General features: G+C 45.1%; 1 protein-coding gene across 12 annotated transcripts in view; it reads left to right on the top strand.

Annotated features, from left to right (window-relative positions):
* Window positions 1–14,549, top strand: part of tmem260 (transmembrane protein 260) — a 70,360-nt gene that overhangs the window by 43,141 nt on the left and 12,670 nt on the right. For 9 of the 12 annotated variants that reach the window (XR_009791400.1, XR_009791397.1, XR_009791399.1 and 6 more), the window contains 3 exons: window positions 877–1,081; window positions 3,246–3,417; window positions 13,246–13,746. The gene's annotated coding sequence lies outside the window, so the exon portion shown is untranslated. Of the gene's footprint in view, window positions 1–876; window positions 1,082–1,236; window positions 1,413–3,245; window positions 3,418–13,245; window positions 13,747–14,549 lie in introns of all 12 variants that reach the window. The other 3 variants (XR_009791391.1, XR_009791390.1, XR_009791392.1) reach the window with 3 other exon arrangements.

The raw sequence follows: 14,549 nt of genomic DNA on the forward strand, positions 1-14,549 counted from the left end.
ATCCATTTTCTGTCGCGCTTCTCCTCACGCGGGTCGCGGGCGTGCCGGAGCCTATCCCAGCTGTCATCGGGCAGGAGGCGGGGTACGCCCTCAACTGGTTGCCAGCCAATCGCAGGGCACATACAAACAAACAAACAAACAACCATTCGCACTCACAGTCACGCCTACGGGCAATTTAGAGTCTCCAATTCATGCATGTTTTTGGGATGTGGGAGGAAAGCGGAGTACCCGGAGAACCCGGAGAAAACCCGCGCAGGCACGGGGAGAACATGCAAACTCCACACAGGCGGGGCCGGCCGGGGATTGAACCCGGGTCCTCAGAACGGTGAGGCTGACGCTCTAACCGGTCGGCCACCGTGCCGCGATAGTTTAAGAATTGTTTATAAATGTAACCGAATGAGCAGCTCAACCCTCAGCGTCCCACATTCCCGCAGCTGCCCCGACAAAATGCCTTCCTGTTATTGTCCCAACCTGTCGTGCATCTGCGTGCTCGTAGTCGTACCTGAACGAGCTATTCTGGGGATCTTGGGCTTGACTCGGGGAATTGTGCCAGAGTTGCTAGCTCACAGATTAGGCGAGACAAATGCGCAAACAAATAAAAGATTACACGTCTCTCTGTAATGCCCTTTCAACAAGCCTCACAGCACAATGCTCCTCGCCGCTCCCCAAGCTGGGATGTGAAGGCCTGCTGGCTAGCGATGTCATCACGCTAGCCTCACTCCTCAGCCGCTATTCGGTATACTTTGGAGTTCAAGTGACTACAGGCCCTTTTTTTTTTTTTTTAAAGGGGGGGGAGAGAGACTCTGCTGTTGTTCTTGAAAAGCTGTGTTTATCCAGGATTAGAGACACCAGCATGTTAATAATTGTTTCTCACAGAACTGCAAAGAAGCACTTTCCTGTAATCCCCTAATCAGGCATTACACCTCTGAGCGAAGCCACAACGCAGGCGCGCGGTGCGTGTGACGCAGCACGCCCACAGAGTGTAATACGCCCTCGTCTCCCCTACGACGTCCCCGCGTGGCCGGCCGAGCGCCTGCTCGCCTCACGGCCGTCATCCTCTCGATGACCGAGACCGGACGCTGTGAGTCTATTACATGCTTTTTCTTGAAATAGTACAATAACTTAACTTTGAACATGTATTTCAATGAAGTTACACTTCATGCATTGGTAAGTGATATGATATGAGGCACGGATGCCCTGAATGAGCATAAACTTTGAGAATGAAATGTTGTTCAGGTCATGGAGTTGATGGAATACTGTGGCTGAAGGTCACACACACACGCGCGCGAGGCCACCTACTGTACACGTGCTCTGATGTTGAATAGGACACACTTGGCATGTTGGCAGTCTTGGGTCCTGACTGAGAAAGGACCCACACTCCCAAAACGATATGCTGGCTCAACATCAAAAAAGTACGGTTTTGCATTGACTTTGGAAGTTCTTTCAACTAAGCCATTACTGGGTGAATCCCACAAGAATGATGTAGTTCAATTATTGTAGGATAAACAAGATGATTTCCTTCCTCACTTTCTGTTCTTCGTTAAGTTGCACCCATTTTAGTTATGAAATGATATGAGCTGAATCCATTCAAGTCAATCTCATTTATTTATTTTACTTTCAATTTACTCAGAAATGTGCATGCAAATGTAACTTTTTTCAAGTTTCGGTAAAATGAAACCATAGATTGTTTCTAAAGACTAAATTGCTAAAAACAACAAAATCGCAGACTGAGAAGTATGTAGCACTGTTTTGTGGAGACTGTTTTGTGCGTTACACAATTTTAACCGTTTTTTTGGGGAGGGGTCATGGATAAAATGAGGCCGAGATGCGCTTGGGTGTCCAGACTGAGTCACGCCTTCCCCACTATTTAATTTCTACAAGTACAGAACGCAGTTAGCGTCCCAAATATGTATCTTCCCTGGATGCCACAATTTTCGAAACAGTTCAGTGTCCCCAAAATGAGGAGATGAAGAAAAGGTGGATAGACTTTGTCAAGAATGTTGCCAAACAACAACACTCCCAACACTTATGTAAGCATAAGAACGTTGCTCGAAGAAGCAGCATTGATTTTTCAGGTTGTAGTTGTAGTACTGTATTTGATTGATAGTTGAACGCGTTGTAGATTCAGCGCATTCAGCGGACATGGCCACAGCAGGGAGAACGACTTGAGTTTACACGCTTAGGGATTTGTTTGGGGGGGGCGGGGGGCAGGGGAATGCTGCCCCTCGGAAATTGCTTCCCTGGGAGACTCCCCCTGTCGCCGATATCGAAAACTGCCGCTGCATAAAGCACAAGAGACATGCACATTCCGACAGCCATTCTTTTATGTCAACGAGCCGTCTACAGTACTCTCCGTTACACAACAACATTTCCTGGTTATTAACATTGTTTTTAGTACAGTACTCCACTTTTTAAAAGGGTCCCATATTTTGGCTAAAAGACCATAGATTGACTCTCTAACATGGAGTATAAAAGTGTCAATTTCATTTCAATAAACACCTCATACGTGTCCACAAAAGGCCCCTCTGACAGCTACTGTACTTCTGTTTGACCCAGTTTTGTATCCGCTTTGTCCACCCCCTTTCCTCTGACGGGTTGCGTCCGTGAAGAAGACCCACTTGTGAGAGCACACGCGTTTGCTATGTTGCCAGCGCAGGCTCGGGAGCGGAGAGGAAGGCGGAGGTCTTCGCTAGTGACGTAGATAAGCTAGAGAAATTCGAATGAGCTGATTTCAGGCCTCGCCGCAGAAAAATTGCATGCTATCGATATTTCTTCATATTTCACGTTTACTGAGGCAGCATAGAGCCAATATTACATCCCGAATACGAGAAAATGTTCGTTTGGTAAACTAAAGACAAAGTCAAAACCTTTCAGCTCAAGAACTAGCTTTGAAATTCCACACACACACACACACACACAGTGGTGGTTTTCTGTTCTTTTGGGGGGGATCTGAGATGGTGTTGACATCAAGATGCATGTCTTTTGTATCTGATTAGTTAGGCTTGTGATTTTGGCAAGGTGTGAACATCATAATGATGTTCCTGTTGCTCATTGACGCTGTTGCTCTCTTGCCTCGGAACCAAAATGACCGTTTGTCCACGCATCTAATCCACAGCCGTGCAACACTTCCACTCCTCTCATTTTCACACCGGGCCTCCTTTTGGCTGCAAATTGTTTTTCTGGGCCCTGTTAGCGGCGAGTGTTTATTTGTCGACTCTGACCCCCACCTCTCTTTCTCTTTACAGGGCCCGCTCGGAGAGTGCAATGTGGAGATCGGCAGGGATTAACCTGAGGAATTTAATTAGTGCTCCTTTTGCATAACATTTCAATCAACCCGGGCGCGGTTGTGCTGGAGCCGGACACGTGATGGCCAACAGCTGGGGAGCGAGGGGGCGAGAGAGGGTGGACCGTGCAGAGGTAAGACACGCGTTGGACAAACGGATTATTCTGACGCCCTGTGGCGCTGAGGAGTTGGAGACAGACCAGCCTTGAGAGAACACCCGTCATCACACGCACTCATCTGTCTGTTTTAATGACACTACAATCAGCCATGCCCACTGACAATGTTATGTGTCCTCTTTTTGCCCTGTCAAAAGGTTCGAAAAGTTATATCCAGAGTTACCAGTAAACCTTGACGCGTTTGCATTGCACCAACGACGCTAAATGGGGACAAAATATTACTGCTCACAGTCACCATCATTTAAGTGCAGTATGAAGAAAAGGTTCATTCAGTGTTCATAGATTTTTCAAAACAACACTATACAATATTGACACAATCCATATAATTGTGCTCTCTTATGTCCATATTTGCGAAGGTACAGTGTTTAAAAAGTCCAGCGCGATGAGAAAGAAAGTATTTTCTTGCATTGTTTGTGTTTTCCGTTTTAGATTTAAGATTTGTATTTGTCCTGTGCACAGCAAAACCACAATGGTAACTCTGAGCAATGACAGAGTTATTGATCATTGATCTTTGATCTTTGACGAGCCCATTATATCACAGATTGTTGTAAAGAGATTGTTTCTTATGGGTTTTCACATTATACAATACAGGCAAGTTGAGAGATGAGTCGAGAGTTGTGCACCTTTCATGTAGTACCACGTTGTGCCGCAATATGCCGGGGGCAGCATTGAGGAATACTGGAAGAGATGCAGCATAATTAAGTGCAAGACGATGAGGCAGAGAAGGTCCCCAACTCCGCTTCAGTAAGTCGTTTCCACATAGCAGAGATAATCGATGCGTGTGAGTTTCATTGTATACTCTGTTTGTATGTGTTGCTACTCTGTGTCTGTTGAAGTAACAGTGGTTTGAAGGTATTTACGATGCTAATTTCCATTAGCCTGTCCGTAGCTTTTCACATTAAGCTGCCTGACTGTCGGCGGTGTGGGACACACAACACGTCTGAGACAGACAACACGTAAAATACCGGATCAGACGACAAGACAAATTCGGTCTTTCACGATTGCACGATGTCAGACTACTGCAATCAAATCTTGTATTCCGATACCACCACGTCCCATCTTTTACGATCACTGGGCTTTATCTTGTCAGCTCAAACGCGACCGGCTACACTCGTTACCATGGAGGTATGTTCACGTACTTTTAATACGATACCGCTTGCGAGCAGGCAACAAAACGTTATGTAGCCTAGCAAGCTAGTGCTAGCACTAACGGTTGTAAGCGAACAGGAAAGCGTTCTGTCGAATCATGCTCTCGTTATGGTGTGTGTGTGTGTGAAGTCATTTAATGACAGTAAGTTAGCACCCATTATTTCTGTCATGTTGCAATGTTGATTAGAATACATGACCTGAATAGAGAACACTTTGGAAAAATACTCACTATACAGTTCACAAGTAGATACAGTAAAGGAACAAGTCATTTAAATGGACGCATTGCTCCATCTTGTGATCGGTTATCGTTTTTTGAAACTCGGTGATCGTTGCTCGGCCCCAAAAATCCTGATCGTGTAAAGCCTACTATAGAAGATAATTAAGGGCTGCAACTAATGCTTGTTTCATCTATTTTCTGTCGCGCTTCTCCTCACGCGGGTCGCAGGCGTGCTGGAGCCTATCCCAGCTATCTTCGGGCAAGAGGCGGGGTACACCCTGAACTGGTCGCCAGCCAATCGCAGGGTACATATAAACAAACAACCATTCACATTCACACCTACGGGCAATTTAGAGTCTTCAATCAACCTACCACGCATGTTTTTTTTGGGGGGGGGGGGGGATGTGGGAGGAAACCGGAGCGCCCGGAGAAAACACACGCAGGCACGGAGAGAACATCCAAACCCCACACAGGCGAGGCCGGATTTGAACACCTGTAGACGTGCTAACCGGTCGGCCACCGTGCCGCCATGCTTGTTTTAATGATCGATTAATCTGTCGATTATTTATTGATTTTTTTTTTTTAAATAATCAACACATTTTTAAAATCTTTTAATTTCCATCTTTTTATTTAAAAAAAAAAACAGGGCATATTTTCAAATTGACAGTGCAGAAAAAGAAAAAAACGTGAATTGATTGTGATTCAGTTACATGTCAGGAAATCGGCCAAAATGTTGAGATTTGCAAACGTCTTATTTTGATTCAACACTTTGTCACAATAATCAGTCCGTTTCCATGGAGGACTGCAGAATTCTGAGAATCTTTTCTTTTGAGACACTGAAATTCTGACAAGTGACCATTTTAAATTAAACAAAGTCTCCTCTAAACTTTTAATGGATGATCAAAATAGTTGTCGATGAATATGATGATGGATGAGTTGTCGATTAAACAACTCCAAACACAATTGGATCTTGTATTTATGCATACAGACAGAACAGAAACGTTCATTTTCCTGTATAGTTGCATTTGTAGCTGATGCTATTGAGGTTATTGTAGTTTTTCGTTGTTGGCCCAGCGGTGGCGCTTGCGAATGAGTGAGCGAGGGCTAATCGCAACTCAATCCGAAGCCACACTGTTGCATTGTAATCCTGATGCTAAACTCCCCATTAACCCATCTGGGACCCTACAACAGACGACGAGCCCCCCCTGCACCAAATATACCCCCCTACCCCGCCCATCACCACCACCTGCCACACAAACACACACTTAAAGCCTCTCTGACTGCATGTTAAAAGTGCCGTTTGTCCCGTTAGTGCCTGCTCGAGGGGAGGAGGAGGATGGGAAAGGGCCGGGGGGCCCGGGGGGGGGGGCCGGGGGGGGGCAGTTCATGTCCAGCAAATTAAAAACGCTGCCGTAGGAATGTGGCAATGAAGTCCCGGGAGCGACTGGCACCCGCGTGCTGACCCAGTGGTCACCGGTGAATCCTGTGTTTGTATTCCACACACACCCTGTGCTCTGGGGGCGGGGCGGCCGACGTTGGGGGTGGGCGGCCGCAGACACCTCCTGTGGGACTGCTGATAATTTAAGTCAAACATGATGTCCACGCTTGTTTGACACCCATTTCCAGTGTTTCAATCACATGTGTTTGATAGAGTTGAGCCTTGAGGGGCCGTTCATGTCGCCACCTCCCCCGCCCGCCCGCCCGCCCGCCCGCCCCCCCGCTGCCACACAAAGAAACAATCAATTTAGTTTGATGGCACTCCTCATGTCAAAGCAATACATCTACTACTCAATCACATGTATTCTATTTGACCGTTTTTTGGATTACAATTTAGAAACATAAAAGCCAATGGGGGCTTGTGGATTGGACGCCCCTCCCTCTACATTCCAACCAGTACCCCCCCCCTCCTTGTGCAAAGCAGTGTGCCACTAATTAAAGACTCTTAAAGTGCCATGGAGCATATTCATTAATGAAGTGTAACATCTCTACTGTCTCTGGATGAGAGAATGGGGGGGGGGGGGGTCGGGGGCGAGTTTGGAGGTCTGCTGCTCTCACGGGTGACCACGAACTCAGGAAAGAGTTGAATTGGTTTGTCGCATTTGTTGCCCTTTACATTATTGTTCTTAGATGGATACTGGATTTTCATAGACTTTCCCCCCCCCAGAAATATTGTCATTGTGTGTTTAAGGTTTGTCCGGTCAGGAGGTAGTTCCCCGCACTGTACAAAGCAAAGAAAAAAACCGAAGCAACTGCTACCCCCCGCAGTGCCCTCCACTCCATGCCATTTGTTTATTCTATTTTCATGGAAATGCACAATAAAACAATTGGTGGTGTTTGTCTTAATGAAAGTAGGCCAAACAACCGCTGACAAACAAGCAGGGGGGGGGGGGCTGCTGGTAGTTGTAGGTCAGGGCGCCACAAGCCGTGTGTAACCGTGCCTGTGGAAAGAGCCTGACACGCCGTTGTCGCCTACAATAGACACAGTCAAGCACAAGCCAGCCCTGCTCCCCCCAGGAGTAAAATGGATGCTCAATGAGGTGAAGACAAATTAGAAAGTGCCGGCTCATCTCTGACACATACCAACATCTCCGTTGACAGAGATGTATGATAAGTAAAGGATGACAAAAGAATGGATGTCATAGGAGGACACTACAGATGAAACCACTACTGTCAAAAAATATCGTTGCAGGTTTGAAGGTTGCCAAAGAGCAACAGCAGCAGTTTCCCAGCTCTACTGGCAAACTGCGGAGAACAGCTCCAATCTCGTCGCATTGATTGGACTCTAGGTTGGCTGACTCCTGACTCAGAATAGCTTATCGTAAGGGTTCATAAACCTTCGCCACCCTGCTGCGAATGTGTATCCAGTGTCTCCAATCAAAACACGAAAGCATCATTGTACGTGGTATCACGCGAGGCTGGGTTTGTCTATTTTTCCGACTTAGAACACAGGTGTCAAAGTCAAGCCCTGGGGACCAGATCCATAATTTGATGCGACCCGCGAAAGCAAAGCATGTGCGTCGATAATTGCGACCGTTTTCTGTTACCGATCCCTTTTAAAAGGAATTGAATAGTAGTTGAACAAACCATTTCAAAATGTGTAATAATATGAGGCCATTATGTATACATTTATATGGTATCACAGTCATAGCGGCCTTCTGAGAGAAAACATAACTAGGATGTGGACCACAATAAAAATGAGTTGGACACCCCTAACCTAAACGGTCAGATGACAGATTTTGACCAATCAAAAATTGGCATTCTTGTTAGGCACTTTCGAATGATTCATCCATCTTACTGGCTCGCCACTCCCAGCAGCAGTGCTGAACATTCTCCATTTCTATTGGATCTGTCTTAGCGTGGACCGATGTGAACAGCAAGGCTTTGGGAGACATTTCAAACATAAACGCATGGCAACACATTTGTTTGTGTGGCATTAGCTTGGGCAGCCTGCGTTTGTCTATTGTTGTCACTTACGTACAGTGCATAAAGATCAGATGACATTCTGTGACCAAATCCAGGTCATTCTAAAGGCTTCACATGCTTTACATTTTAAACTGTATATATCTGTTTCCAAATCCCCTGCGATTGACTGGTGACCAGTCCAGTGTGCGTACCCCGCCTCTCCGCCAATAGTCCAGACAAATCGGGGGTTGACCAGCATCTCGGAATCGAGTGTAATATAGTGCATGGTTCTTGTCCTCCACAGAAAAATACACGATTGCTTAAAACAAACGTTCTCCTCACAAGTCATACATACACGACCGCATGAAGTAATCATTTGGACTTTTTTTAAGCTTGAAAATTCTACCACCTCCTCATGTCTTCAGGGCAGCGTGTTATGTTAGTTCCTTTTGCTCGGCAACCCGCAGGTCAAGTTCCTCACAGGCTGCTCAGGCTCAACTTGATCCGACCTCGGTAACCTCAGCGACCTGAGCCCGACGCCCCCCCTCTGTGTCAATGCTCCGCTCTCTGCTGGAGTTCATAAATCACTCAGCAGCACAGCCAGCGTGTGTGATGAGAGCAGCTAATCAACGGCTTATTTGAACTGGAAGATTGTATAGATTTGTGAAGGTGTACAAGCAAGCCTAAATGCATGACGAGTGCCTAGCGACGATACGTGTCGAATACGTACAGCGGAACCGTATAGCTTCGCACACGGACATTTAAAGTACCTGGCAGCTGTAGCTTTGCTTCAGTGGCACACTTGATCATTTCATTTTATAGTGTCAGAAAATTTTTGTTTCAGTTCACATCAGAAAAGATCAAATACTTTCAACTCGAGCAATAATGTCGTTAGCGTCTTACCAGGTGGCCTTGTATTCCAGTGTAGACCTCATTTAATTAGAATACATGCAATTGTTTTCAAAGACCCCCCCCCCCCCCCCACCTCCCACCCCCACCGCCACCTTGCACAAACAAGCACTGTATTATTAGTCCCCCTTGTTTGGCATACCTTAGGTTACACACACACACGCACCAGATGCCCCCTGACGCTTATTCAGATAAAGCGGGCACGTGATGCACTGCCCCGAGGCCCTGCCAGCCTCACGTCATTATGTTCCCCCTCAGACCAGGCGGCCGGCCTCCCTAATAAATACTCTTTTGTCTTGGGTGGGGTAACAAAGCGCTGGCCAAGCGGCTGGTGTGCCACGCGCACCGCCACTCGTTCCACTGGTGTGTGTGACCCGAAACAGGTGGATAGGATGGTTGTAGCGGGTGGGCGCCAGTGTGGGGTTGAGGGAAGGGGGGTGCGGGACAAGTGCATCTGTCCCCACACTCAACGATTCCCTGGGTCAGCCACAGCTCCATATGCTCGCAAGAGAGCGGCAGGCACGCATGCGAAGCCAAAACTTAACCGGGGGTGTGGGGGTTGATTAGATAAGATGTATTATTGATCAGTCGATGGCTTGATTGGCTATGAGCAGTAATTGGACTGCTTAATAAAACATTAAACATTTGTTTTCATGAAACATACCTTTTTTTCTTTTGCCATAGTAGCGCAGGTGTGTCGAACCACATTATAGTTAGGGTTGCAGTCATGGGGCCGGTTATCATTTCAAATGGTTCAACCACATATATGCATTATCGGCAGGGATGGAAAGTGCAACATCAATTGTTGTCTTTTTTCGAGAACTGAAGCATACAAAAGTCCAACAGTGACAGTTTATCCATCCATCCATTGTCAACACCGCTTATCCTGGTTAGGGTCGCGGAGCGCTGGAGCCTATGCCGGCTGACTTCGGGCGGAGTACACCCTGAACTGGTCGCCAGTCAGTCGCAGGGCACTCGTAACCGTTTAGAAATTGTGCTTTATTGTGCTTTATGAAACATTAATCATAGCATTTGTTATTGCTTTGGCTCCATCTGAAGAACAAGCACAGGCTGTTTAAATGTATTTCTTTTATTATTTTTTTGAATTGATTTTATTTTTTGGGAACCCCTACGGCCATGGCATCAGGTAGCCTAAAGCTGAGCTGCAACAATTGTTGGCCTGTTTATTTGGAGAATTTTCATTCGGTTTGGGCTTTTAACCCAATTGTAATTGCAATACAAGCCTCCATGTAAACGCCCCGAATGTGATTGCAGCGTAATTGAAAGTCCACACACCAGCTCATTGATATCCAACCTCTGCGCTGGGGCACGTCTGTGTGCCAATCAGGTTTGCTGCAGAAAAGTGTCCAATTGAACTGAATTGCTCCCAATTTTTTATTTATGTATTTCTTTTAACGACAAATAATATTGAATAATAATGTTTGTGTATTTATGCCGGCAACATATAGTGACAGGCAGCTCAATTAAATGCTCTTCCACCAGTTGGCAGAAGTTACAATGAAGCTGTGTTTTCTTTCGCCTGTTGCCCTTCTACAACAGAATAACAATTGTAAATTCAGGCTAAATCAGAATTATTTAACTCTTCATACTTTTTATGACATTTTGGTTTGGCAGTTTATGTCTTGGCCGAATGAAGGTTGGGAAGCAGTGCACTCCATCACACCTGTGATGAATTGAAACGATAGGAATGATCCCAAGATGACCTCCATTTTGAGAGGTTCTGTTTCAGCTCTTTAGTAAATGTAAAAATAGTTACACTGAATAGCTTACAAATAAAGGTCAACAGTGGAAAAATATTGGCTATATACTGTCGTAGGCAGCGGGCAAACTCCAAATCGGGCGTTAAGGCCTGCTGCATAAAGTATTCATTGGATCAACAGCGGCCCTCTGGCATGTTTTTTATTTCAATTCAAACCTCGACTTGTATATTTCAATATGCTAAAAAAGGGCCATGTTATGTTAACGCTTTCCGTTTTTTTTAAAATGACACTTTGACAAACGTGCTGCGGTTTCAAGAAATCGTGATTCAATCTTGATTGTGTTCATGAAAATTGGGATCCCAAATAACCAGTATTATAATTACAAATGGAATGTAAAGATGAATCATAATATTGTCTTGGGAAATATATGTGGAATTGCAAAGTAGCGATAGCTCTTCAAAAAGATGTGGGATGATGGTTTTGCATTGTTGAGAGAAAATAACTTTCGTTTATTGTGAAGAATGGTGTGCAGTACAGTAAGTATGAACCATAAAGGTCGGCTCCATCCTCAACTGTGTCTTGCTTGCATCTCAGACTTTCATTTCAAATGAAGCTCGTGCGAGGACAGTTTCATTGCAGACGTTGAACTATGTAAATAAACACACGGATGCATATTTGCGAGTACTCAGGGCGTGCCGAACGAAGGCACCGGCAGCCCCGAGTTCCGAGCTCATCCGAACACCAGTGTTGGCGACATTACTTTGGAAATGTGAGTTAGTTACAATTACGAGTTACCCTGTTGAAAAATGCAATAGCAGTCTAACTATTTCAATGACTTTACATTTGGAGAACCTTTCTTAATTTTGACTGAATGCATCAGCAGGAGTCTCGGATGTTTCCTCTAAACAAGCGGATTCCAAAAAAAGGAGATCATTATTTTGGAATGAACCACCTATTTATTCTTCAAACAAATAAAGTGATAAAACATGATATCTCAGAAAAAAACAAAATCATTAAAGATCCGTTTCTTGCATTGTACGGCTACAGCATGTGGAAAACCTCCACAATGTGCCCTGTTGACCTCATGACAAATGTGCACAGTTTAGACAATATGGCTTCAAATGACGACCCAGATGAGTGCATGTTCCATACCAAAAAATCCCAAATTATAAAGATGAAACTGTGCAAAAGTCAGTGATGTGTACTAAAGCTCCTCGTTGGTGTATTGTGTGAACTTCATTGAAGCACCGTAGAACCTCCAAGGCTAAACACAATTTGTTCTGGCACGCCGTTTTTATATTTGAGGTTTTTTGCCATAGAAAGAGAAATTCAAGAGTCAAACTGTGGCCATCATAAAATCTTTATTGACAGTAGAGACAATCACATTTGGACATTCTTCAATATTATACAAGTGTAAAAACAAGTTAAGCACTGTATATTTTCAAAACAACAAGCCACTATCTTAACTAAAGCCGGACGAAAAGCACTTTGACGCTGCTGGAGTCCGACTGCTTTGAATGCGAGTCCACTTGCCGAAACTTCTGACTGGATCGTCTTCTCAGCATATTTTCTTCCTAATACCCTTTGTCGATCTTAGTCCCTATTTCGGAATAAGTGTCGCAAAAAAAGCCCACAAAAAAACAAGCACACGCAGAGTTTATAGTTGGACGCTCACTCAACTGACAAGCTGATTTCTTGCAGAACTTCGTGACCCTCGGATTTTGGCCCTGAAGTCAAAACGGCATTCGACTTACGCTGCGCTGGGCCTCTGATTGGCCCTCCCTCCCTCAGTTGACCACAGTCAAGCTCCCCATATTGAGCCCCAGAACTGCAACAGTGTACTTTGCTTGGAATTTCAGGAATTTGTCGTTCCTCATTTGGAGGCCTGCGGTGGGACAGCGGCGCGGCACGTGCGGGAGATGAAGAGTGTTGTTCAAAGCAAAAACATTCGAAATTGGTCGAATGGGGAGACGAGCGACATCGTGCGAATTAGCGGGCTGCCCCGAAGCACAGTTGGATTTCGGGGCGCTCCGTTTCTGCCAATAATATTGAATATTCTTAAACTTCCCCTTGAGACATTATTATCAGTTCAATAAATTAAAAATGTCAAAAAAAACTACCCGTTGAGCGCAGGCTGCTATTGATTTACACAATATTTAAGTCAAAATGATTTGAATATACGAGACAAAGTGTTAAACACAAATCAATATCACGCAAATACTCGCTGAAAAAAGGTGATGAAAATGGTTTCTAAATGCAATATAAAGTTGAGTAATTGGGTCTTTAAGCTACCTATGTTTGAAACCTGCACAAGCTTGAATGAAAGAACAATGAAAAGAAACGTTTCTCTCAACATGTAAGTCTTTCTGTCACTCTGTTCTCCCTCAGTACGAGTGAAAGATGGCAACCAATGAGTCTGGGTCGACTCGGAATGGCTCTCGGGGCCTCGCGGGTGCTGACTTTGACCTTCTGAGCATCGCCTTTGCTTCTATTGGGATTGTCAATACGCCGAATGACTTCCGTGACCGTTTGCCTCTTCGGAGGACCGAACGTGCCTGTCAGGATTCATCCGTCGCGTTCCATTGCGGCGCTGCCCCGTTCCTCTTTTGAGACGCTTTGCGAGCTGCTGGCGACGCGTTGGAGGCGAGTTGGCGCCGTTCGCCGTGAAGTCATTCGACTTGTAAGAGTTAGTCGTGATCAAAGTGTGTCGGAGGCCATGAAGCGTGGCAAAATGATCAAATGTCAGCAGCCAGATGTGCAACGTCAAAGCACTGCTTTTGCAGTGGATCAGGGCTCACCAACGTGCATGCTGCCGTCGGACCGAGGGCCTGTTCTCAAAAGAGTTCACCACTGACTGGACTTTGGGATTTCATTTGATCATTGGAAAAGGTAAAGACTTGCAGCGATTTATAATTAAAAAAAAAAGTGTTGCCTCTTTCTATTTATCTTTTGATCTCATTGATAATTCTTGTGAGAAATCCTTCGTGGCATCACATAGTAAATGATGAATCGCAACATTATTAAAGATAATTCAATAGTTTTGTATTGACTTGGCTCAGCATTAGGTCTCAGTTTCAAAAAGGTCGGTGACCCCCGTTTGTCGAGTGTCGAGTGCAACGGCTCGAGTCGACGGTGTGCGCCTCACGCGTGCGCGTTTGAGGCGCATCAGTCGGCACACTTTCCGGTGGCTTTCTCGTTCGGAGACATTTCACGAGTGGACAAAAGAATCGCTTTCGCTTCAAATCAGCGTCGCTCCAAATTGTTCAGTATCGTTCGAACTGTGGCTTCGCATCCTTCCCGGGTGAAGAAAAGCCATGAAAAGTCCGAATGGGGCTCCGTTCAAATCCAAAATCAAATGGACTGAAAGAATACTTGTGTTTGTCATCCGTTGAGATCAATTATTCAATCCCTATTTTCATATTTTACTTTTGGGCAGGACATTATATCATCCATTTGAAAATATTCCCATTTTTCCATGAGGAGATTTTTACCGTGTCTCTTGATCCAAACAGTTTAAAATCTACAAGCAATGTTTACATATGAACATATAGGTGAGCTTGAACCAATCATTTTGACTTGACCCATAAACATAGTAATAATCTGTGTGTGTGTGTGATTTACATATGCTGATATCTGCTAATCTTCTTATGTGTTTGAGGAGGATTATTCCATGTTTTCCCCTGCTCTCTGAA

This window comes from Phyllopteryx taeniolatus, chromosome 13 (assembly GCF_024500385.1).
Source record: "Phyllopteryx taeniolatus isolate TA_2022b chromosome 13, UOR_Ptae_1.2, whole genome shotgun sequence".
Taxonomy (NCBI): domain Eukaryota; kingdom Metazoa; phylum Chordata; class Actinopteri; order Syngnathiformes; family Syngnathidae; genus Phyllopteryx; species Phyllopteryx taeniolatus.